The sequence below is a fragment of the Doryrhamphus excisus genome, linkage group LG21 (assembly GCF_037039965.1).
Source record: "Doryrhamphus excisus strain RoL-2023G ecotype Guam linkage group LG21, RoL_Dexc_Guam_v1.1, whole genome shotgun sequence".
Lineage (NCBI taxonomy): Eukaryota > Metazoa > Chordata > Actinopteri > Syngnathiformes > Syngnathidae > Doryrhamphus > Doryrhamphus excisus.
In genome coordinates, this window is record NC_136377.1 from 13,454,301 (window position 1) to 13,480,635 (window position 26,335).

Here is a 26,335-nt window from a genome sequence, read left to right on the forward strand (position 1 = left end):
CGAGGCCGAGCAGGAAGCCCGGCAGTAGAAATGAGCCACGCTTGAGGATGAGGCGAGGGCTTGTAAACGGCTCCAAAAGAGTGCAGTGACAAGGACGGCGGCTATAAAAGAGAGATTCCTCTCAGTGAAGAAGTGTTTACGAGGCGAGCAGCAGAGACAACGTAAGGACTGCTGTCATGTGTCATCAGCATCACCCGTCGCTTGTGTGCACTTTGCCGCTGAGATGGAGGGAGTTGGTGTGACTCAGTGGTTTGTGCTGCGCCGCTGACAGCACTGTTCCCCTCCACTGTCCAGCGCTATTGATGAGGACGATTGACCCGTTTAATCTACAAAGTGAGCAAACGGTAATTTCCCTGTCCTTATCGGATCCCGCCGCGGCCCGCTTGCATGAGCCAGCATCCATAATGGATACACGGCTGTAATTCCAAGTGCATTACGTAACGGCTCCACCGAACCTTCAGGCGGCTGTGGGTGAGGAGGTGGGTGAGCGGCGAGTGAAGCGGGAGGGAAGACAGCGAGGAAGACAGAAGACGAGGAAAGGAAATTGGGGACGATGAGACAAAATGAGAATGGAGGGGAGGGGGAGGGGTGGCTGATGCGGGCAGACCGAGCCCCAAACAAGACAAACACTATTGCTGTGTCTCAATTGGTGCATTTCCGTAATTTGTCTTTTTAGTGCATTTGCACTAAAGTAGTGAATTATGCGTCAGCGCCGTCGCTACGCCCGCCCTTCTCACACCATCTTCATTGATTCATTTCTAGCTCTTTGGACCTGCGATTCACCACATCATCTCTCATTGACTGTCGGGCTGCAGCTATCCATTTTTTTAACTGCGGACTAATCACAAATTATTCTTTGGATTAGTTTGACTCGTTCGTCAAACGATTGTTTCTTATATGATATTTGATTTTAACTCACGGTCAAAACCTTCCACGGTCATCCCTCGTTTATTGCGTTTAATGGGTTCCAGACCCGACTGTGATGAGTGTAGGGAGTATAGAAAACCTATTTACAACCTTCTAAATACAGGTTTTAACATTATTAGAGCCCTCTACACAGAAAATAACAGCCCTAGAGTCACCTTTATACTCATATTACCCAATATAGTAAATATAATCTGAATAAATAAGCTATTCAAGACAAATAAAAGTTGTTCTAGACGGGTGAACAGGATGTGACATTGGGGGTTCAGAGTTGTGTTTTAGCTGGTTAGCAGTAACTCATGTTATTATTATTCATTCATTCATTTTCTACCGCTTATTCTCACAAGGGTCATGGGGGTGCTGGAGCCTATCCTAGCTGTCTTTGCGTGAGAGGCGGGGTCCACCCTGGACTGGTGGCCGGCCAATCACAGGGCACATATAGACAAACAACCATTCACACTCACATTCATACCTATGGACAATTTGGAGTGGCCAATTAACCTAGCATGTTTTTGGAATGTGGGAGGAAACCGGAGTACCCGGAGAAAACCCACGCATGCACAGGGAGAACATGCAAACTCCACACAGAGATGGCAGAGGGTGGAATCGAACTCGGGTCTCCTAGTATGAGAGGCCTGCACGCTAACCACTCGACCGCCGTGCAATATTATGATTATTATTATTTTGCATCAATCTTCTTCCTCGTATCCATGATAAATCCATAGTCAGGAAGTCTTCGGGAAAGCTTGGGAGTGGGACCAATCATAGCAGAGTGGGCAGACCGTGGGTGGAATAAATTAAAATAGACCATTTCGGAAATCCAAGGATTTACACATTTTTGGTTACTGCAATTCTACATTTTGTACTGTATAGCTTATTGTTTTTGATGTACATATATTTACACTGCCACTTTTATATTTATATTTTTATTCCTTGTTTTATTTTTATTCTTTTCCTTATTTTTATTTTTTACTTTCTACAAAATGCACCGTGGAGTTACACTCAAATTTGGTTGTATGCAATACAATGACAACAAATTCTGATACAGCTTGAATAGGTGCAGATTCTGGGAGATCTGGAAAGCTTTCTGTGCGCGTGTGTAGTCCACAACTCAATACAAAGGGCGGAAAAATGAGCATAACAGGTCCCCATTAAACTTTATTTCAATCAGCCAGTGTTGACAATGAAACTTGTTGGCAACACTTTGGCAAAAAAGTCTGAAAAGTCTGCAAATTGCTCAGAAGTTTCTGTATGTATTGTTTATTATTCAGCTATATGTGCATGAGTGATTCTTCAGACATGACCCTTTAATTATTTGGTGGTGATTCCATGCAAACATGACAAACGGGGAAATATTCTGTCAGCCTCGTTGACTGCATTTTCCTCGTGTTCAGTACTACAAGCGGTTTTCCGACTGACTTTATATCACCAGCCAAACCAGCCCAAGCAAGCAAACAAAAGAAAACAAAAAACACAATTGAAAAAACAATGAAACAAGTTTAAAACTGCAAGGTACACGCTTCTGGCGCCATGCATGCAGGATGCTTGATGCCGCTATTGTGCTGCTCTGCAGGTGTACCTTTAAATGCAGGTTACCGTTACGCCTGTGTTATGATGACTTCATGGAATAAGACTAAAACAAATTATGCTGAACCAATTCAGGCGCATCTTATGGAATAAGTATACCAAGTCGGATACCTTTATCAAGCAAAGTAGAGGCGAGCTGATGAAAAGCTAATAATGAAAAGTGGACGAATTGTGACAAAGGCTGAGCCGTCCGTGTTCAACTACCCAATTCCACTGTGTATGTGAATGAGGCACCGCTGAGCTCCTGTGGCTGCTGCTTGCGGTCTAATCACAGAGCGTGAAGAGTCAATACATAACGGTCATATTCTTTAAACAATTACGGATAATGATGAATTGTATGGTACTGTTCATGTTCTGGTAAAAAAAAAAAGCATATTGTTACAAGCATAAGTTAATTTTGAGATATTTTGAGGGCAGAAACATACAAAGAAAAGTGTATTTTGAATGCTAAGTTCAGGTTCAAAGCCCTGGCAGATGGCTCTATCGACAAGACCAAGTTTATTTACATCTACGGTTGCAGTGAGTTGAGTTTCAAATGCCATTTCGTGGCCTCAGCAGAAGAAAGTGAGGAAGCCCGAGAGTGTGCTGGATCACTGCAGCTTTTTCTTATTGTCATTTATACAGTGCTAGTGCTACCTTGGCATGTGAGTGTCCCAACTAATGAGTGTTTTTTAGATATGAGCCGTCTCTCCACTGTGAGCTAAAATTTGGGTGATGAGCTGCTAGTTACCAGCAGGCATAGCCGAAGACAGCTATTTGGAGAGGTGGTGTCACCTTTGTATGCAGGGAACAAAGGCAGAAGCGAGCGAGCACACACACACACACAGCGCTCAATGAGATGACAGTAAAGCCTGGCGAGGAATTTCTTAGCATTATTATTATTTATTAGCAATGTATTCGTATTTGTGCTTGAATTGCTGTGTTTGTCAAAGAGGACAGAATAAAACTCGCATGGTGCAAGACCCGTGGTGTCAAATTTCCATGCTGCTGGAGTCGCCAGACCAAGAAATGTGTGACAAGTGTGTGTAAGAGTGTTTGTGTGTGCGTGTGTGTCTGTAAAAGAGCGTTTGGAAGTTAAGTACAGGGTCAGGCTAAACGATTTGACACATTTGTAGGTTAAATAAAAGGCAAATAAAGTCAAGAAACAAAAAAGTGTTTTTATTTTCGAAAAGTACATATTATGCCATTCTGTTTCATTATGTTTTTAAAAAATTGTAAATCAGTTCTGGCACTGTGAGGTTGATTTACGTTGTGTTGCAGTTATAGATTAGTCTACTGAGGTCAAGAGCGCTCTGGAGCAGGTTTTCATCCAGGATATCTCTATATATTGCTGCATTCATTTTTCCTTCTATCCTGACTAGTCTGCCAGTTCCTGCTGCTGAAAAACATCCCCACAGCATGATGCTGCCACCACCATGCTTCACTGTAGGGATGGTATTGGCCTGGTGATGAGCAGTGCCTGGTTTCCTCCAAACATGGCGCCTGGCATTCACACCAAAGAGTTCAATCTTTGTCTCATCAGACCAGAGAATTTTGTTTCTCATGGTCTGAGAGTCATTCAGGTGCTTTTTGGCAAATTCCAGACGGCCTGCCATGTTCCTTTTACTAAGGAGTGGCTTTCGTCTGGCCACTCTACCATACAGGCCTGATTGGTGGATTGCTGCAGAGATGGTTGTCCTTCTGGAAGGCTCTCCTCTCTCCACAGAGGAACGCTGGAGCTCTGACAGAGTGACCATCGGGGCCTTGGTCACCTCCCTGACTAAGGCCCTTCTTCCCCGATCGCTCAGTTTAGAAGGCCGGCCAGCTCTAGGAAGAGTCCTGGTGGTTCCAAACGTCTTCCATTTACCAATAATGGAGGCCACTGTGCTCATTGGGACCTTCAAAGCAGCAGAAATGTTTCTGTATCCTTCCCCAGATTTGTGCCTCAAGACAATCCTGTCTCGCAGGTCTACAGACAGTTCTTCTGACTTCATGCTTGGTGTTTGTGCTCTGACATGCACAGTCAACTGTGGGACCTTATATAGACAGTTATTATATTTCCAAATCATGTCCAATCAACTGAATTTACTGCAGGTGGACTCCAATTAAGCTGTAGAAAGATCTCAAGGATGATCAGTGGAAAAAAGATGCACCTGAGCTCAATTTTGAGCTTCATGGCAAAGGCTGTGAATACTTATGTAAATGTGATTTTTTTGTTTTCTATTTTTAATAAATTCAAAACATGTCAAAAAAAACTTTTTTCACATTGTCATAACGGAGTATTTTGTGTAGAATTTTGAGGTAAGAGATTAAATTAATACAGTTTGGAATGAGGCTGTAACATGACAAAATGTAGAAAAAGTGAAGCGCTGTGAATACTTTCCGGATGCACTGTACATTTCCGGTGTCATGTATTGAAAACTTGAATGATCTTTTAAAAGTACGCTTTTTATCGATAAAAAATCTGCAATTAATTAGCCAATCATGAGTTGGACAGAATGTGATTAATCGTGATTAATATTGTCTTTTCTTTCCATCGTGTTGGACTTTCTGCACCACGGCATACAATACATTTTTTTCCATACATACAGTATATTTGCGACCAAGTGGGCGGTCTTACTATCTTGCATCTTTGCTTATGACCTTTAAAGTGTGAGTATGCAAGCGCACAAATTGAGGCAAAGCCACCTTCACAAATGTGCTAACATGCCTTTTCCTTGCCAGCCAACATTCTTCTTCACCTTGACTCTGCAAAAAAGAGCATGTCAAACATTTAACTTGGTTTTTACACGTCTTATTAAAATGTGGAGGTTATTTGAGAGACAGTTGGCTATCATGGTATTGGACTACCAAATGTCACAGGTTGATGATTGGGTGAGTTTGCTGTGGAAGAACCTCATCCAAAGACCAGCCAGGCCCCGTCTAAAGCTGTTGTCAGTTTTTCCGCCTTATGTAGTCCCGAGTCCCAGGCTCTATGAGTTGCTCAGAAGTGACACTTACTTAGCGGCATTAGGAGCGAAGGTTGATTAGAAGTGTTGTGTGACTGACGTGTGTTCTGGGAGCGGGTGTGAACAGGAGGTACCCAGGTCCCTGCAGCCACATTCTTCTTCCAGTGGGAAAGTCAACAGAAGAGGAATTCATAATCCTTCACACGCTCATTAACACTTTTATCGCACAGCATATGTATTTTTAAAGAAATCCCACCACACAGAACTCCCTGTGGAGGAATAATGTGTGCTTCCGTCGCCATGACAACGATTGTTTACAGATGCCTTCCTTTACTCGGGCTGTCACGCTGCCTTGTAAACAAAAGTCAGCTGCTCGATGGCTTTTCAATTAGCAGACACTTCATTAGGTACGCCTAAACAATTAAATGTGCAGTAATAAAAGACGACCAAACATGAGAAGTAGGAACAACAACAAAAATGCAGATAGATTGTAATTATTATTGAAGTTAATATGAGCAATATGAGTCTATATGGCTGGAATATGGCTGTGTCTTGTGTGCTACAGTCCTCGGGTAAAAAATGCTGACGGCAAACAAGCAACTTGTGTAGACTTGGTAGCGAAATCCAGAGCTCGGTATGCACTCTGATGCTTAGCGAGGCGCCGTGTTAGTTAGCTAGTATCAATGCGCTGAGGAAAGACACTTCTGTAGTGTTTTAAAGCATCAAAATACGACAGGATACTGCAACTATGTTCCGTTTGTAGTCTAAATAGGTGTATTCCAATGACGTGCATTGTTAACTAGCTCATATTAACTAATTTTCTTGTGTTATAATGCACAGAAATTGGAAAGAAATATTAAAATGTATTAATGTATTAATTAAATGTATGTTTCACATAAGGATTGGGAATGATGGGCAAAATTCCCCCAAAAGGGCAGTTCCCCTTCATTTAACGCTTTTGTACTTTTGGCATTAGTATGCCGTATTATTATTACATTCATGAAAAAATGGTCTCAAAATAACGTTGACACTAAAATTGTTTTTTGGCAATAATTTATTTGGTTAATCCCCCCCCACACACACACCTCCCACACACACATTTTTATTTTCTAACTATTCAAATTTTACATTTTAAATGTTCTTTTCATAACAGTTTGTTCCCATAATATTTTGACTTAATTCCCAAATTATAACCATTTCAAAACATATAATCTTCCATAAATTATACCTAAAAAAATTAATTATGGATTTTTGTCTTTCATATTTCAACTACTAAAATGACTTTATTTTTCCTCTGGATATTCCAAGTTTATAATATAAGTTCATAAAATGACAGCTCTTTTTACAGTTTCTGAAATCATCCATTTATTTCAACTCTCTTCTTGTCAATTGTAATTATGCATGTAATTATGACTTATTCTCCAAATATTTTGCCTTTAGCTTTTTCATTATATTCATTCTTCATTTCTTCATTACATTATAACTTTATTTGTTGGTTTGTTTGTTTCTCATAATATTACCACTTTTACTACTTTTATCTTAAAATTTAGACTCGATTCATGTAAAATGAATGATTCTTTTGCTGTTTTTTTTTCTTTTTTTTATATTTTTTTAATTTGCTGCGGGCCAATTATTTTGCCTTTAGCTTTTTCATTATATTCATTATTCATTTCTTCATTACATTATAACTTTATTTGTTGGTTTGTTTGTTTTTCATAATATTACCACTTTTACTACTTTTATCTTAAAATTTAGACTCGATTCATGTAAAATGAATGATTTTTTTGCTGGTTTTTTTTCTTTTTTTAATTTGCTGCAGGCCGATTAATAAAACAAACAACTTTGGACATCTCTGATTTAGCCTTTTCAGCCTCCCAGGTATGTTCTTTCTGCAATTGAATAACAGAACATGTTAAGTTGCCATTCATCCTTTTGTTTTGTGTGCTATTGTGTAGTTTAATAACTTGTGGTAATTTTTTTGTGAATTTTATGAAAGAAATGTCGAAATAAATGTGTTATTTATTTATGTATTTGCCTCTTTATGACGCATTTCATCCAGAAAATATATATATATCTTCTTAGCATTTCTTTTCCAGTATGAATAATGTTATTGAAAGCTTTATTAGAATCTTTGGCAGTGTTATGCCGGTGCATTAGTTGCTACCAGGTGTACCTAATGAAGGAGAGACCCATCAGTCCCAGACTGAGGACACATGCTGATGCCAGATGTCCACTCGTCCTCTTGCGGTCAGGTCCCTCAGGATGCTTGTTTGAACAGCTTCTGTGCATTTCCTGCACTTTTCTACACAGTGAAGCCCGGGGCTCGGGTCACGACGTGTTATGGTGAGTCAGATCTCGCGTACTCCACGTCCACATGCTAAATGGATATGATTGATTGCAAATCTTGGAAGCTGAATATTTAATCAGCTTGCACTGATATTTACTGCTCCTCTCCTGCTTTTTGAATGGAAACGGAAACGTCATCTTTTATATAAATGAAAGATTTTTCTCTTTCGCCGCTCAACTTTTGGGGAATATTAGCTTCAATGTTTTCGGGGGAGTCGGATTGAAGCGCAATCAGCTCGTGTGAGTAAACACAAACAGATTTGAAGCAAAGTCACTGGAGCCTCCCGAGGGCCTTCCTGTCCTCTGCTGTCTGTTCTCGTGTGTCACGATCTCTGATCGCAAACGCGCACGCCACGCCTCGATCTGGCACGCCGGACAGAATGTTGGCCTTGTTGGATATTCCAATTAAATACACTTAATTAAAAAGAACTGCATTTGTTTACACTTCAGCTGTTGTGTGCCAATACACAGCAAAGTCTTAACTTCTGGCGAGCACTGAGAGACGAGCATGTATGCTCTGAGTGCTAAAACTATATTCCTTCTGATATTTTACTGCTCGTGCTTTATCACATTTAATAGCATCGCCATTGCTTCGGGCTTAGAACTCAATTCACGGCTGAGCTATTACTTTTCGACTACTTTCTTAAGGGTAATTAAATAATACACTTTTTCCTGCAAGTCAAACCTTAGTTTTTCTGCAAAATCAAAAATGTTTCCTCGGTTTTGGTTTACTGTCTTGGTTATCATACAATATTGCACATACCAAAGTAGTCAGTTTGCCCTGTACAGTATTGTGAAAAGTGGCCAAACAAAGCACCCTACCCATTGCTGACCTACCGCTTATCCTCACCAGGGTCGCAGGGGGGTGCCGGAGCCCCTCTTCGGGCGAGAGGCGGGGTACACCCTGGACTGGTGGCCAGCCAATCACAGGGCACATATAGACAAACAACCATTCAATTTGGAGTGGCCAATTAACCTAGCATGTTTTTGGAATGTGGGAGAAAACCCACGCATGCACGGGGAGAACATGCAAACTCCACACAGAGATGGCCGAAGGTGGAATTGAACTGGGGTGTCCTAGCTGTGAGGCCTGCGTGCTAACTATTGGATTCAATCTGGCTATAGTAAGTACAGGAAGCACTCATCAACAGTTGTGATGACTAGGGATCGACCGATATGTTTTTTTTTCCGGCCGATACCGATACCGATTTTTTTTCCATCACTTTCAGCCGATGGCCGATTTTGCTTGGGCCGATATTTGTGGCGGATACTGCTTTTTCTCCCTCAATTCATATGGAAAAATGACAATGATAACAGATATTACAGGTCTCAAGTTTAAACAAATATTTATTGAAATGTAAACACTGAAGGATGTTTGAGTAGGATTCAGCTTTTTTAAACACACATTTAAACGTCATTATCAACTTTAAAAGGAATAAATATTCAACCATGTGCAAAACATTTCTGTCGTACTTCGATGTGATGGCTGCTCCTCCGTACAACAGTGTTTTCATTTCTCAACATACTGCAAGTATGGATGGCTAATCCCTCTGTGAAGGTTCTTAACTCCCTTTTCCATGGATGCAGTGCAACTTCTTTCCATATCTAATGGCATACCTGCTTCTTTAGACAGCCGATCAGTTTGAGGCGAATCATCACGCCTCTGCTGGTTGCAGCCAAGCCTCCATTTGGCTTCAATCGCATCAGTAATCAACAATCATTGTCACACAGTAAGAGCAATTAATGGATGAAGTTGGCCGTTCCCAATTGGTGCTCAGCAAAAAAGTGTTTTCTGCCAATAATATATTTGGTCATAAACACAATATAACACAGCTGGACATAGCCAGATGGATGAAATGTAGAAAATGTAAAGTTATGGTGTATCATTATACAACGTTATACTATTGGCGGCATTCACTCAGGGCACTCTGACTGTAGGCAGAGCTTGCACACTAATTTTGCACACATACTGTATGTGCAAAATCAACCATTTGACTTAACTCTTTCAACACCGAAGACATATTTCCATGTTTTATACTTCCAAACACCCGATTTCAACAACTTATTGTTAAGTTTTTTTTTATGTGAGAGGCAAAAAAAGAGGAAATGATGCAGCTCTGCACTCATGCATTAACAATTCAGAGCACTTTTAGCCATAAAAACGGCCAGAAGGTGGCAGAAGTGCATTTGATGAGAGCTCGGCAGGGATCATTTCAATGAAGAATCAAACGTGACAGGAAGGAAGACGTTAGAGTGCGTGGGGGAGTGTAGCGTTCATTGTGCATTTTAGGGAAATTTTAACACATGCATGCACACATGCGTGCTCACTCATAGTCAACCCCTTTTGTTCAGTTGTGTTAAAGTGAAAGTTATGCTTTTGAGATATATCTTTTTACAATTTTCTTAGTTAGGAACAGATATTTTCCTAAAACGTACTACAGTGGAAATGTTCAACAGAAAAAGAACAGAAAAAGGTAGAAACAAGCTTTTTTCTGCTGAAAGAAGGGAGTCTAGGCTGAACGGTGGACAAGTGGTTAGCGAGCAGGCCTCACAGCTAGGACACCCGAGTTCAAGTCCCCCCTCGGCCATCTCTGTGTGGAGTTTGCATGTTTTCTCCGGGTACTCCGGTTTCCTCCCACATTCCAAAAACATGCTAGGTTAATTGGTGACTCCAAATTGTCCATAGGTATGAATGTGAGTGTGAATGGTTGTTTGTCTATATGTGCCCTGTGATTGGCTGGCCACCAGTCCAGGGTGTACCCCGCCTCTCGCCCGAAGATAGCTGGGATAGGCTCCAGCACCTCCCGCGACCCTCGTGAGAATAAGTGGTAGAAATTGAATGAATGAATGAATGAATGAATGAAGAAGGGAGTCTAATCTTTCTTATGTTTATGTAGCCATTGAACACAACATGTGGTGTGCCTTGAAAGATCAATCAAAAATGTCAAAAACAGAGTTGTCTTTTGAAAAATGTGTGTTTAAAAAAAAAAATTGGAATCATACAGAAAATACAGTTCATTGGACAAATACTATTAATATTTCCGTATGTATGAATGATGTATGAACGAGCCTTAGACTGTACAATTTCCGCCATCATTGCCAAGCATCCGCACGCCACGTGCAGCTCGTGGTCAAATAGATTGGGCCTGAAGGTCCCCTCATTAAAGTGCAGCTTTAATCCAGATTGTTATGTCCTCCATGCATGCCGTTATAAAGATGAGCCATGACAGCCTTCCGACTGAATCATCAGATTATTTCTCAGCGCGGTGTTCAAAAGTTCAAAGGTCAGTCCACACACTCAGACATCTCGCCCGCTGCTAATCCTGTTGGAGAGCAGACGCACAGATGGATGCAAGATGGTAAAGAGACGTATCAGTCAGCTCTCCATCGGTTGTAGTGTTTATCCAGTAGGTGGACTTTGCACAGCTGGTATCTTTGGCGTCCTCAGCGAGACATTGAGCTCCTGCAAATACCCTCCAAGAGACAGCGCAAGCGTCTTCGCTCTTTAAGCTTGCCGCCTGCTCAGCTTGGCAGCCACAGCTTTTTTTTGATGTGAACGATTCAAGAGGTGGAAAAAATGGGCGAGTTCTTGTGCATCTTTTAAATGCCAGGAAGGTAGAGTACGTGGGGGCCTGGGGCGGCCCCCGGCAAAGTGCTTGTGGAATGAGGGCGGCCATGAGCTGAGAGCAGAGCATCTTTACCTTCAAACTGGAGACAATGGCTTATTTTGCCCCGCCAATTAGCAAGCAGACTTGCGCAGCACAACGCGTTCGGAAAGATTCCATCTGGCTTGAGGGCCACTTTGAGCTGCAGAGTTGGCAGAACTGTCCGCACATCCCTCGCCACCTCTGAAGGACTCAACAATAATTTGCCTCACTTGCTTTAGCACACAGGAAAAGTGTTGAAGTCCAAGTCAGACCCCTCAAGGACACCGAGAGCAACCCTGACCAACTCTCAGCCATCAAGACCGCCCTCCTGTTTAAAACAAATACCACTTAAAGGGAACCCTTTTTGCTCATTTTTCGACCCTTTGTATCGAGTTATGGTCTCCTATAGAGCAGCTACACACAATAACCTGCACAGAAAACGTTCTAGATCTTCCAGAATCTGCGCCTATTCCAGCTGTATTTCCTTAAATTTGTGCTTCCTGCCAAAACGGTGTGTTTGAATGTATTCCACCCGTGGGCACGCCCACTCCGCTGTGATTGGTCACACACCAAAAGTGCTTCCTGACTATGAACCATATAAACTTTGGCATGGTTTAACACTCTATCATTTGGTATAAATTCAGGGCACCCCAATATTATTTCAGCAAAACAGTCTGTATGGTATTATATTGACCCGCATCTAAAATCCGTTATATAAGCACTCCAATGCAAGCCGTCCATTCCAGACTCGGCAAGTTCGAGTGATGTCAGCTGGGTGGCAGTTTTTCCTGTTAAAGGCCGAGAAAGACGTTGCTACTAAACTTGTCATGCACACGTTTCCCGTGGTGGCTCACATTGACTGTGGTGCAGCTCCAGTTGTGATCCAGTCCAGATCACAAGTTGCCATTCACATCGACTCCGGTAGATGCTGGGCAAGCCCTGCTGCTCCGGCTGTGAAAATCTACAGCTTGACCAGGGAGTGCTCTATCATCTGCGGCATCTGAAAAAAAAGTTCGATCCCAAACAGATTTCTTTCTGTTGTGCCGTACAGCCTCGGAAGGCGGAGCTGCAGGTGCAGAGCTAATGTCAGAGTAACGCAGAGCCTAGAACAGGGATTTCAATCTTGCGGAATGCTTCCCCAGGCTACACCGGAGCTGTTCAGGATTCGGTGTGAGCCTGGGGTAACATGGCAACCTCGTCGCGCATTTGAAGCAGCGTCTCAAAAGTATGACCTGAGGATATTTGCAAGACGAGGGAGGCAAGAAAAAAAATCCCTCAGTCTCCTTCAAACAACCAGCGTTAGGCCTGTCACGATTGTGCTGCATATTATTGCCAATAAACTATATTTTTGTCAACATTTTTTTCATTAATGTGATAATAATGTATGGCAATACATGGAAATACATGGAAATACAAAGGATTATCAAGTTTCTGTAAACAAAATTGCACTTCAATACAATTGAAGTGTTTTTCAATGTATTGTTAGTTTGCACAAGACTAACACTTTCCATGGAAACATTCATTCATCAGAAGCATCAGGATGTTTTATACACAACAAGCACGAATAAAGCATTCAATCGTGTAGACACACACAGTTCCAGTTAGCACCCCACACTTGCTAGAACCCCACCTCTCCCTCACTCGGTTCATTCCGCTATAGAACCAACATGCCCAGTTGTTGAGACAGATGCACAGCATTCAATCGTGTAACACACCACACACACAGTTACAGCTAGCACCCAGCACTCGCTAGTACCCCACCTCTCCCTCACTCGGTTCATTCCGCTATAGAACCAACATGCCCAGATGTTGAGACAGATAAACAGCATTCAATCGTGTAACACACCACACACACAGTTACAGCTAGCACCCGGCACTCGCTAGTACCCCACCTCTCCCTCACTCGGTTCATTCCGCTATAGAACCAACACGCCCAGATGTTGAGACAGACGCACAGCATTCAATCATGTAACACACCACACACACAGTTACAGCTAGCACCCGGCACTCGCTAGCACCCCACCTCTCCCTCACTCGGTTCATTCCGCTATAGAACCAACATGCCCAGATGTTGAGACAGATGCACAGCATTCAATCGTGTAACACACCACACACAGAGTTACAGCTAGCACCCCACACTCGCTATCACCCCACCTCTCCCTCACTCGGTTCATTCCGCTATAGAACCAACATGCCCAGATGTTGAGACAGACGCACAGCATGCAATCATGTAACACACCACACACACAGTTACAGCTAGCACCCGGCACTCGCTAGCACCCCACCTCTCCCTCACTCGGTTCATTCTGCTATAGAACCAACATGCCCAGATGTTGAGACAGATGCACAGCATTCAATCGTGTAACACACCACACACACAGTTACAGCTAGCACCCCACACTTGCTAGTACCCCACCTCTCCCTCACTCGGTTCATTCCGTTATACAACCAGCATGCTCAGATGTTGAGACAGATAAACAGCATTCAATCGTGTAACACACCACACACACAGTTACAGCTAGCACCCGGCACTCGCTATCACCCCACCTCTCCCTCACTCGGTTCATTCCGCTATAGAACCAACATGCCCAGATGTTGAGACAGATGCACAGCATTCAATCGTGTAACACACCACACACACAGTTACAGCTAGCACCCCACACTCACTAGTACCCCACCTCTCCCTCACTCGGTTCATTCCGCTATAGAACCAACATGCCCAGATGTTGAGACAGATGCACAGCATTCAATCGTGTAACACACCACACACACAGTTACAGCTAGCACCCGGCACTCGCTATCACCCCACCTCTCCCTCACTCGGTTCATTCCGCTATAGAACCAACATGCCCAGATGTTGAGACAGACGCACAGCATTCAATCATGTAACACACCACACACACAGTTACAGCTAGCACCCGGCACTCGCTAGTACCCCACCTCTCCCTCACTCGGTTCATTCCGTTATACAACCAGCATGCCCAGATGTTGAGACAGATAAACAGCATTCAATCGTGTAACACACCACACACACAGTTACAGCTATCACCCAGCACTCGCTAGTAGCCCACCTCTCCCTCACTCGGTTCATTCCGCTATAGAACCAACACGCCCAGATGTTGAGATAGATGTACAGGGTGAAACATCTTGTCATCCAGCCTAATTAGTAGAGAAGAGGAAAACAAACACGCATGCACAAGTCAATACATCGAAGCCGGCAAAATGATCACTGCCTGAAACACTTGCAAAGTGTGGCAAACTCCCAGAGGATGACAAAAGAAATCAACAGAAAAGATCATATATTGTGCTCAATGAACAGCCCCTGTCCGCGGTGAGTAATGCTGCCTTAAAATTCTTCATTGAGCACATTGAGCTTCCCTACGTTTGCCTCCACTGCATTGTGGCTGTAACTATACCCCATAACCATGAAGAAGGACCTACTGTTGCTAACTATTGTTCTCTCTTTGAGTTATGTCACTTGGTAAAGCCTTTTCTAACTTTCCACTCTACAAAGTAAGTTTGTATGATTCCTGATGATTTTGTATGATATTACTGATGACCACTTTATGGTCCCTTAACTTGTGAAATACACATTATTAGTCAGTCTTGGGTAACCTTACCTTTTTTTTGGCACCTCATCACTTACATTTGTACCATTTGAAACTATTAATTGATCTTGAAAGAATGAAAATTCAGTCAATAACCAGAATAAATCGGGTGTTCTAAAGTGTATATATAATGTTTAAATATACATCTTGATGATGAGAATATTTGTATCCATAATACACTGATCATGATGCCAATATCGTATGCAAAAACAACACAATCTCCATTCCCAGCACCCCTGCCTTGTAATGACAAAATATGGGCTGTGAGATTATTCTGCATCACTGCTATTTAAGTATAGCAAATACAGCAGCGAGTGAGCGCACATATTTGTTTGCCAGTGACCCTCCGAGCACAACATATCCTCCAACCCGACCCATGCCCAGCAGATCACGTGGATTCCTTCATCCCTTCGGAGACAAAAAGGCCGGCGGGGTTGCACGTGTGCATGTCGGACAGACAGGGCATGCAGTCACGCCTGATATAAACAATAAATTGGTTTCCTAGAAACGTGCTGACGAATGAGGCTTATTTTAGCGGCTTTCTTGTGCACTCGGGCTTAATGAGAAGCCGACGTCACTGGTTAGTCACCTAAAAAGAAGTAGCAAACCTGTTTACTGACATCGACATCTTGTGCTGATGAAAAGATACAAACTAGCAAAGCAAGCAGTAGCTGTGATGATGTGTCACACAACACACAGTAAACCCAGTGGAAATGTAATCAGCCCTACACATCACCACAAAGACGCGGGAAAACTGAACTGATGACTTTAACACTTCTTAATACATGATAGCACATCACGCCAATCACTAGAGTCTGTGATTCTTTCGACGTTATTCCTCTCTCCTATGGCGTCTATTACAATTACAGTAATCCTTCCTTCATCGCGGTTAACTGATGACAGACCACGCCATGATGAATAACTTTCCATGACGTCAGATACCGTATTTATAAATGGAACATTTTCATAGAACATAGAAAAAAATTTTTTTAAACATTATTAGAATGATTTTAACACCCCAGGTCTGGTGCTTGTGTGTCTCACCCAACATTGCAGTAACACCTACAATACTACATATCATCACGACGTCTTATGAATGCCTTATATTTGTATTTTACTTCATTCAGCCATTTTACACTTACTTTAACCCTTAGATGCACGAGTGACTGGACCCTACATTCTTCCATAAGTGGGTCAAAAATGACCCATACTAGAATCAATACGTTTTGATGCCAATTTTGCCATTTTGGTTAGGAATAATCACTTGTATGATATTTAGTATTATATTTAGGACCGCACAAGAATGATTTCATGTTAGAAACATCTTCATTTTTCACTTTTTTCCATCTTTGAAAAAGAACATGACCCCGTACAACAATAGAAAATGTGATTGCATAAAGGTCAATTTAAAATTTGAATTGCATGATATCAAAAATATGTTTTTTGAGGAATACCTGGAATATGAAATAAAAATTTTTCATTACAAAGATATTGACCCACTTATGGAAGGTTGGGGTAGTAAAATTCTTAAAATGCCACAAATAGATTACAGTCCTGTGGGAAAGATGACCTATTGAGCCCCAAAAATCCACTTTAATATCACATCTCACTGCCCTCCATGGCTGGCGTACGAGTGGAGCAGAAATGGAGGAGAGATGAGGTTCCTGTCAGACCAACTTTGCAGAATAACATCCCTGAAACTTTCCACGCTTCTTTAATGATGGACGGCAGGTTTTAATTGCATGCCGCCTCCTTGGCCTCCGCCCCTCCTCAGGAGCGCCCGCAATTAACTGACATCTCGAGGATGCCATGGCGACAGCACCGTGGCATTTGCACACAAGGAATGTGATAACATGATGTTGTATCAGTCTGACTAATGTTGCTTCAAGGCGTCGCCATCTCCTGTGTCCCTGCAGTGATCCCCCAGCATGCGCATTAGCAATGTGATGTAAACAAAGAATAATATGAGTGTGAGGGTGACTTTAGGGGCAATGTTGCCCTGAGAATTCCTTGGACCTCCGTGACCTGCATCAGACGTTCACATAGTAATACACCTGAACTGAGAATTCCATTCTGAAGCTGGTTTCAAACAGAGCCGCATGCTAAATGAGTGGTTAGTGGGTTCGATTCCCCGCTTGCATGTTCTCCCCGTGCATGCGTGTTTTTTCTCCGGGTACTCCGGTTTCCTCCCACATTCCAAAAACATGCTAGGTTAATTGCCGATTCCAAATTGTCCATAGGTATGAATGTGAGTGTGAATGGTTGTTTGTCTATATGTGCCCTGTGATTGGCTGGCCACCAGTCCAGGGTGCCCTGCCATACAGGGGACAGTATTATAATACCGCCTGTTGTTCCCTGGCACTCACTGAGCTGGACTGTAAAATGGTACAGAATAAACTGTTATGTGTTTACATCATTGTATGCTGTATAGATTTATTATTATGACGCCGTTAATGCGAGAGGAGTGCACACACGCGCAGCTTTGAGGAGCCATTGTTTAGGTGTGTTGTTTCATGTCTGCAGGCTGTAATAACGATAACCGTGTTGGGAAAGTATTAAAAGTAAAGTATTATTTCATAATATTGAATCTTGCTTTGCAGAAATTCACTTATGGCAGTCAGGCCTGGAGACAATTACCAATGATAAAGGAGTGATGACTGTATATCGATATTTTCATCCGCCACAACAATGTCGTGAATTGAAGTGACAATACCTCAAAGTGACAGTGATAAAATAAGACAAGAATTAGAATCAGAAATGAACTCAAATATATTTTTTCAACACGAATGCTTGATTCCAAAGACATATTTATACGCCTTTTATGACTCAAGTGCACAATAGAGGAAAACATGTTTCATAGAAGTGCGAAAATGCTTGAAATGTACCCAAAAGCTGTTTTTCTCCTGTTTTTTGTTTGGAACTGATATTTTGCTGAAACGTACTTACATATGTTCCACTGCTGATTTTTAAAGAACAGTAACAGGTACTAGATGAGATGAAAGCTTCCCATGATTGTAGCAATCTACAGGCTGTGAGCAGTGCAAGCGTGAATGAGCACTGTGTAGTACAGAGGTAGGGAACCTATGGCTCGGGAGCCAGGTAGGGCTCTTTTGATGACTGTATCTGGCTCTCAAGCATTTCTTACCACAATAAAAATGTATTTTTGCTAACATTTTAAAGTAAACCATCACAGAAATGACTGCTAAAAATAATATTCAAAATCAACAACTTTTTGATGCATTTTAATTCGTCCATCTATATCAGGGGTCAGCAACCTGCGGCTCCAGAGCCGCATGTGGCTCTTCAGCCTCTTTATTGTGGCTCCCTTTGCGATGCTTGAATATTTTTAACACCCGAGTGGGGAAAATGCACGTCTTTTGTAATGAGTTTTAAAAAATCCAACTTTGTCTGAGACCATGAATGCATCCTGAGTGAGTTCTGACTGCTATCCAGTTCAGTACATGAAGAAAAACAAGTAATACTTACCTACAAATCTAAAAAATAAATTCGAGATAATTTAAAAACAGCGGCATGGGAACTTGTTTTTACGTTTACAGTAGTTTACACATACATTTATGTAAGTTTATCTCCAAAACTAGCAAGAGTACTCCAACTCGTCTTTTCTTATCTGAACTACTTTGATACCCCCAAATTCCCTCCAATGGTGTTTTAAACATAATATATGTTTTGCGGCTCCAGGCTATTTTTCTTCAGTGGGCATTGGGTAAAATGGCTCTTTTCATAGTAAAGGTTGCCGACCCCTGATCTATATTCTGCTGCAATACGGCCAACCATATCTATCTTTCCTGATGATATTTTCCAGGTCAAACACCAAAACTTGATTATTACTGGGTAATGCTGTAGTCTACCTCGGTCATTGAGATGTCAAAAAAACATGTAAATGTAAACTTTCCTCCTTTAGTCAAATAGCTAAAGCTGCAGAACCAAGCCTTCTGACGAAGATGGCCAAAAGAATGAAATACGTCTACGGAGTACGGTGCAAAACTATGCAGCAGCAGAAGTTGTATTAATGGCAACAAGTATTTGATTTATTATTAGACACTGCGTGTGCTGGCCACACCCCATTGGCGTGGGATAGTGTGCCTGGTCTACGTAATTAGAGCCCATTATCTAAAACTGTTGGTCTTACATAAAAATGCACACATTTTATTGTATTCAATGTTTAAAAAAATGTATATGGCTCTCACAGATACACATTTTAAAATATCTGGCCTTCATGGCTCTCTTCGCCAAAAAGGTTCCCGACCCCTGCTGTAGTAGGTTCTGTGATCATCTGGCAATGCCAAGAAAAGATCATCTCAAGCTTCTTACTGAAGAAGTCCAATGTTTCAGAGCTAATAAAAAATAAAAGCTAAAAGGAGCTGCGTATTTTGTTCTTGAGCCTAGTTTCATGCCTAGATGACGTACACCGCGCATGCATCGGTGCGAATGAAGACAAATGGAGGTATTTGTAGAACATCTGCAGTGCTAAAACACCGACAGCTGCATTAAACCTGAGTTAAAGAGACAAGTCAACGCCGCCGCTGCTCCTTACGATTCTACATTTCCTTGGCTTGCAACAACGCTAATGTCGAATGTTGGCACTCGCTACCGCTGGTCCCGTTCCAGTGGCGTTATGCAAGACGCTGCGCTCTTACTCGCTGCCTTCTTATCCAGCCAATTTCGCATTGTCTTTCACAAGTCATAAGGAATGATTTGGCAGCCCACACCCGTGAGAGATGTTCTCTTGGGTTCTGGCTCCAAACAAGAAGGAAGGGAAAACAGATCTGAGGGAGGGAGAGTTCATTTCACATAGTGAGGTGACGCCGCGATTGGCATTTAAGATGGAATCCTCTGAAGGACTCTTACTGCCAGATAACAAATTACAGCCACGATAAGGCCTTTAATGATAGGTGCTATAACGAGCTGTATCAAATTGTGCAGACTGGTAACTACAGTCCTGATTTAAAGCAACACCTCCTTAAACACATTCACAACACACACACACACACACAGGTCTGGATTTTATCTTCATTTGATTTAGGCATTAACAGTAAGGAAAATGGCAAAAACATTCCGTATTTCAATGGCTGCACACGGTTTTATGCAAATGGGTAAATCAGTTTTTGCATAATCCCGCTCATAAACAAACAGCTTGCTAAGGCACGAACAACAAGACCGAACACGCAACTGTGAGAAAAATGTGAGGGAAATTGGACTTTCCGCAATCATCCACAATCCTTATGTGAGACATGAACACGTCTTTCTGTTTTCTGTGCGGTGTAAAGATAGACATCAAATACAAAGGACAGATCATGACTTCACGTAATGTTATAAAGGTTTTATTAGTTTAAGTTGAGTTTAAGAGCTAATATGCTAATAATAAAGAAAATATATGCTTGCTGACTGTATTTTTTTAAATAATGGCCCAAAGTTGCCAAATCAATTCCTTTACATAAAATTTGATGTAATTATCGTTGCAGTTGCACATCGAATCGTTTACCAAAAAGAGATTTCCCCTACTTATTATACATAAAAACTTATTTCTGTCTGAGATTAGATGTGATTAATTGTGTAACTATGGACAAAATGTGATTAATCGCGATGAAATATTTTAATCGGTTGACAGCCTTAGTTTTTTATAGTTCAGGGGATTAGATGTGATTAATTGTGTAACTATGGGCAAAATGTGATTAATCGCGATGAAATATTTTAATCGGTTGACAGCCTTAATTTTTTATAGTTCAGGGGATTAGATGTGATTAATTGTGTAACTATGGACAAAATGTGATTAATCGCGATGAAATATTTTAATCGGTTGACAGCCTTAGTTTTTTATAGTTCAGGGGATTAGATGTGATTAATTGTGTTATGGACAAAATGTGATTAATCGCGATGAAATATTTTAATCGGTTGACAGCCTTAGTTTTTTATAGTTCAGGGGATTAGATGTGATTAATTGTGTAACTATGGACAAAATGTGATTAATCGCGATGAAATATTTTAATCGGTTGACAGCCTTAGTTTTTTATAGTTCAGGGGATTAGATGTGATTAATTGTGTAACTATGGACAAAATGTGATTAATCGCGATGAAATATTTTAATCGGTTGACAGCCTTAGTTTTTTATAGTTCAGGGGATTAGATGTGATTAATTGTGTAACTATGGACAAAATGTGATTAATCACGATGAAATATTTTAATCGGTTGACAGCCTTAGTTTTTTATAGTTCAAGGGATTGTCTAAAGTTCCTTCTAAATAATTATTTAGAATTATTTATGGTCTGTTTTTACGCAAAACTCAACAACCACAAGCAAGACAGACTTAAATGAATACGTCCAGCTGAGAGCAAGTTGCTGCATGCAGTGGAAAAGACCTCCAGCTGAACTGGAGAAACTTTTGAAACACGATGGAGGCATCAGAGAAGCCATCTTGTTAAGAATCAAACAATGCATCCGACATCACAACCGCTCAACATGTCACCACCATACCAACATGGTCATTTTTACAGACACACCTATGGACCGGGCTGCACGATGCTCAAGTGGTTAGCATGTTTGCCACACAGTCAGGAGATTGGGAAGATCGAGGTTCAAATCTCTGTGTGGAGTTTACATTTATAGGTGCCTCCATAAGTACCTTCTACTTACAAACCACAGGAGTAGAATCTTATTTCACCTTTAAAAAAAACAAACTATTAAAAGATGTACAGTATCATATTAAAATGTAACATGTTGCTTATCGAGACTGTGCTTCGAGTGTCGTCCTTTTATGGATGAAGGTGTACTCCTAAAGAACTCTCCTAACTCTCTTTCCTTCTGCCGTGATGCTGTCAGCTTTGTAATAATCCTGTGTCTGGCTGAATTGAATTGCCTCCATGACTCTCATCTCCTCCACCATCTCCTTGGTGGCCTCACAGTAGTTATGGAGCACCGCAGCCACATAACGTAGAACAAAGGGAAGGTCTTGTAGATTAATATCCATCGCCCTTCTCGAGGCACCGAGTCATGCATGCTTTGAGTCTGCCAAAAGCACATTCAATAACTGGGGCTGTCAAATGATGACCATTTTGTCAGATGAGTCTGACTATATTAATTAATCATGATTAATTCATCATTTGTTTCCAAAACATATTCATAAATTATTTCCGTTTTTTCGGAGGTGATGATACAACTCCACAATAGAGGAGCATGTTTGGTGCAGTTTAAAGTCGATAAAACTGATTACAAGGTGGCAGAAGTGCAATTTATAAGAGCCTCGTATGCATCTTTCATAATGAAACACTATGCAGCAACCAGGAAGTGAAAATCTGTCAAAACCATTAAAAATGGCGGGGATTAAATCTCCATCAGCTACTATGTCTGAAATATGCCCAGTTTTCCTGTATTTAATGAAGAGAAAAACACATGACAGGACAGGATGATATAGTTTTCAAATATGAAAACTGTAAATAGTTCATAGGGTTATATTTGTAACTAAATGGTTATTTTCATCTACAAAGAAACTGTTTTGTGTTGTTTACTTAGTAGTAGGCTGCACGGCGCTTGAGTGGTTAGCGCACAGACCTCACAGCTAGGAGACCCAAGTTCATGGTTGTTTGTCTATATGTGCCCTGTGATTGGCTGGCCACCAGTCCAGGGTGTTCCCCGCCTCTCGCCCGAAGACAGCTGGGATAGGCTCCAGCACCCCCGGTAGAAAATGAGTAAATGAATATTGTAGTATAGCTGTTTAGGTATTTCAGCTGTCACAAAAGCAAAAAATATTTGTGTCAAAGTGAAAGTTATGCCTGAAATGTATCTTTTCACTAAAAGCTGTTTTTCTGCCTTTGTAGTTGGGAGCTGATATTTTCCTGAAACCTGAAACCTATGTTCAATTGCTGAAACAGAAAAAATATATATATTTCTGACGAAAGAGAGTAGTCTAATCTTTCTTTTGGTAGGTTCCATGTTTACATCAACCATGTAACACAATATTCTGTGTGCCTTGAAAGAGCGGTCAAAATCAGTCTTTTGAAAAAATGTTAAATGTTGACTAATTGAAGACCATTAAAAGTGTGCGAGTATCTGCATAAACGTCAACTTACACACATGTCATTTTATTGTCTGTGATTGGCTCGGGACCAGTCAAGGGTGTACACTGCCTCTGGCCTGGAGACTGCTGGGATAGGCTCCAGCATGCCCATGACCCTCATGAGGATAATGAAAATGAATGTTTGAGTCACTCCAGCATCAAAGGAAGCATCCATGACCCAGACCCAATAAGTACCACGGATGGAATAAGACGCTTTGTTCATTTTGTCTGAAATGTTTGTTATATATGGTCAGCATATCATAACAACAAATCTAACGAGGGCCCAGTACCAGTAGCCCCTGAAGCCCTCATTTATCCACGTCCGCCATCACCTGACAAGCTAAATAGCGTTTCCTGCTTGGCGTTGTCGCCCACATGCTCCCTCTATCTGCTCACCAGACTATGAAAAAAATCAATAAATTCACTCTGATGTAACGCCTACTCTCTGCAGGCCCTCTTAATTATATATATACATATACATATAATGAAGTGATGCTTTCTGGTCATCACATGACACACAATCATCTGTCTACTCAGTGCGTCACCTAGTTTGATGTTCACACCATTTCCAACCTTTTTTCCATTTTTTCTGCCCTCCTTTACGCTATTTGCCATCACGCTGCTCATGAATCATTGTGTTGTGTGACAATTGTGTAACACAGACAGCATGCGACGCTACATGAGGACGTGATTCATCATTGCCAGCATTGCTGTTTGTGGACGGCTTTGTCCACAGCCAGACATGCCCTGGCTGGACGTAACATTATGTATAGCTGCACTATGGAATAAAGTCTCTTTGGATGTGGATGTGGTCACATGTCATGTGCTGTGGCCTGGACTGAACCTTGGTCTGCAGACCACCGGTTGTGGATCCCCTTTCCTTCATGTCTGGCTTTTATGGAGTCTTTGAGTTGATGTGTCAGAAAAGATCATTTGGGCCACAGCACTTAATACGAACCACAAGACCGTCTTGCAGAATGAAAGATTCACCATCATCATCATCATTATCATCATCATCATCATCATCAATGTACTTCTGATATATATTTTTTGGATGTCATGAGTTGCCTGTGATGATGTACAGTATACTGTAACTGCACAGCCAGACAAGAGGCTGGGTACACCCTGGACTGGTGGCCAGCCAATCACAGGGCACATATAGACAAACAACCATTCACACTCACATTCATACCTATGGACAATTTGGAGTGGCCAATTAACCTAGCATGTTTTTGGAATGTGGGAGGAAACCGGAGTACCCGGACAAAACCGGGGACAACATGCCAACTCCACACAGAGGGTGGGATTGAACTGGGGTCTCCTAGCTGTGAGGTCTGCGCGATTACAGTTACAGTATCCTCTAAAAGATGAGTGACTTTGATTGAACGTGACCTTGCAAGCTACAACCCCCTCCACCCTGTTGACTTTGTAGTTTAATATGTAAATGATGCGGCAGCAACTACGCTGTGTTTGCATAAGAGATCAATGGAACTGTATTTTGTCGCTCCGTTGGCCCCCTCAGGTGAGCTGCAGCAAACCGTCTTTATACAGTGTAAAGATGCACGCAACATCCGGTTAAGGTGGTGATTCTTGTGTACAGTATCCAGGGTCACCAGGAGGTCATCAGACTTTTACAACAAGGGATCAGAACGCCACTTCGCAGTTCAAATATCGTTCCCTCACTCAATCTGAGTTTTAATTTTTTCATTAATAATGAATCACTTTTGCATGGTTGACTTTGACTTATATAGTAGTATATATCATATCTAGTAGTAGTATTTTGGACACTCGGTATCAGTAATATTACATTCATCACTTTTCATTACATTACCTTAACACTGAATGGAGTAAGCCATGGTACATCCAACATGACATAGTGAAAAAAAGTTATCCTCACATTACATGTGGAAGTGGTACATTTTTGACTTGAAACTCCATTTGAAAGCCATCAGTTTACAATTAGTCGTCCCTCGCTACATTGCGGTTTGATTGCCTCATTGTGTTATTAAAAAATTTGGCATCTGGCCACTAGGCATCAGTAATGTGACATTGATGAAATATTACAGTACCTTAGATTTCGCATGGAGTCAGCCATGGCAGGTCCGACAGTAGAGTGGAAAAAAGTTGTCCTCCCATTCTGTGTGGAAGTGGTGCATTTTTGGTTTCTTACTGTCCCTTTTCTGCAGGCCGTTTGGAACACTTTCTTAAGTTTAGAATAAATAAATAGGAGAGGCTAACAAGTTTGCTTGGCTGTCTCTTATGTCCTTGCAGTAATCCCGTAGCCTGCGCACTGTGATGTAAACAAAGAATAGGAGTGTGAAGGTGATTATAGGGGTGTTATTTCAAGTCTACGGGGCTCTAAGAGAGGCTAACAAGTTTGCTCGGTCGTCTCCTATGTCCTTGCAGTAATCCCGTAGCTTGTGCACTGTGATGTAAACAAAGAATAGGAGTGTGAAGGTGATTATAGGGGTGTTATTTCAAGTCTATGGGGCTCTAATAATGGTAAAACAATGTATTTAGAAAGTCATAAACAGGTTTTCTATGCTCAATGAAATTATTTTGTTTATTAATATTGAATCCTACTTTGCTGAAAGTGACTCATCCCGGTTGTGTCTGGAATCAGTTTACCATGCTAGTAACTAGTTAGCTTGCTAACATGCTATGCTTACAGCGGTGGCCGTCTTTTGTGTCCCTGCTATGAACCTCTAGTCTGTATATAAGTGTTGTGTAAACAGAGACTAACCATGTTTATAAATATTAAATCCTACTATGTGGGAGTTCACTTATCACAGTCATATCTGGAACTAGTAACTGTGATAAAAGAGGGAAGTGAATTACTTTCTGCATTTGAATCTCCACTTGGGCTTCTGTGTGGAGTTTCTATGTTCTATGTGAGTGTGAATGGTTGTTTGTCTATATGTGCCCTGTGATTGGCTTCTCCCCCAAAGTCAGCTGGGATAGGCTCCCGCATCCCCAAAAAAGAAAATGAATGGATTGTTGGAATTACTTTCTTGTTTTTATATACTATATAAGAAAAGTTCCAAAGGAGGACTCACTGCTGGTGCTGTTGTGGTGTTACACTCCTTAATAATGGTGATGTTAACAATATTACAACAGGTCCACTTTAATGGATCCATTTTTCATATTTCACCTTTAAAAAGGAAAGGTGATGTACTCGTCCACTCTCTGGCCATGTGGCAGGACCAGACTCAGACTCACAATAAC

The 26,335-nt window shown here is 41.5% G+C and overlaps 1 protein-coding gene across 1 annotated transcript in view; it reads left to right on the forward strand.

The window, feature by feature from the left end:
• mtnr1bb (melatonin receptor 1Bb) overlaps positions 1-26,335 on the forward strand; it is a 62,915-nt gene that overhangs the window by 17,307 nt on the left and 19,273 nt on the right. The window lies entirely within an intron of this gene.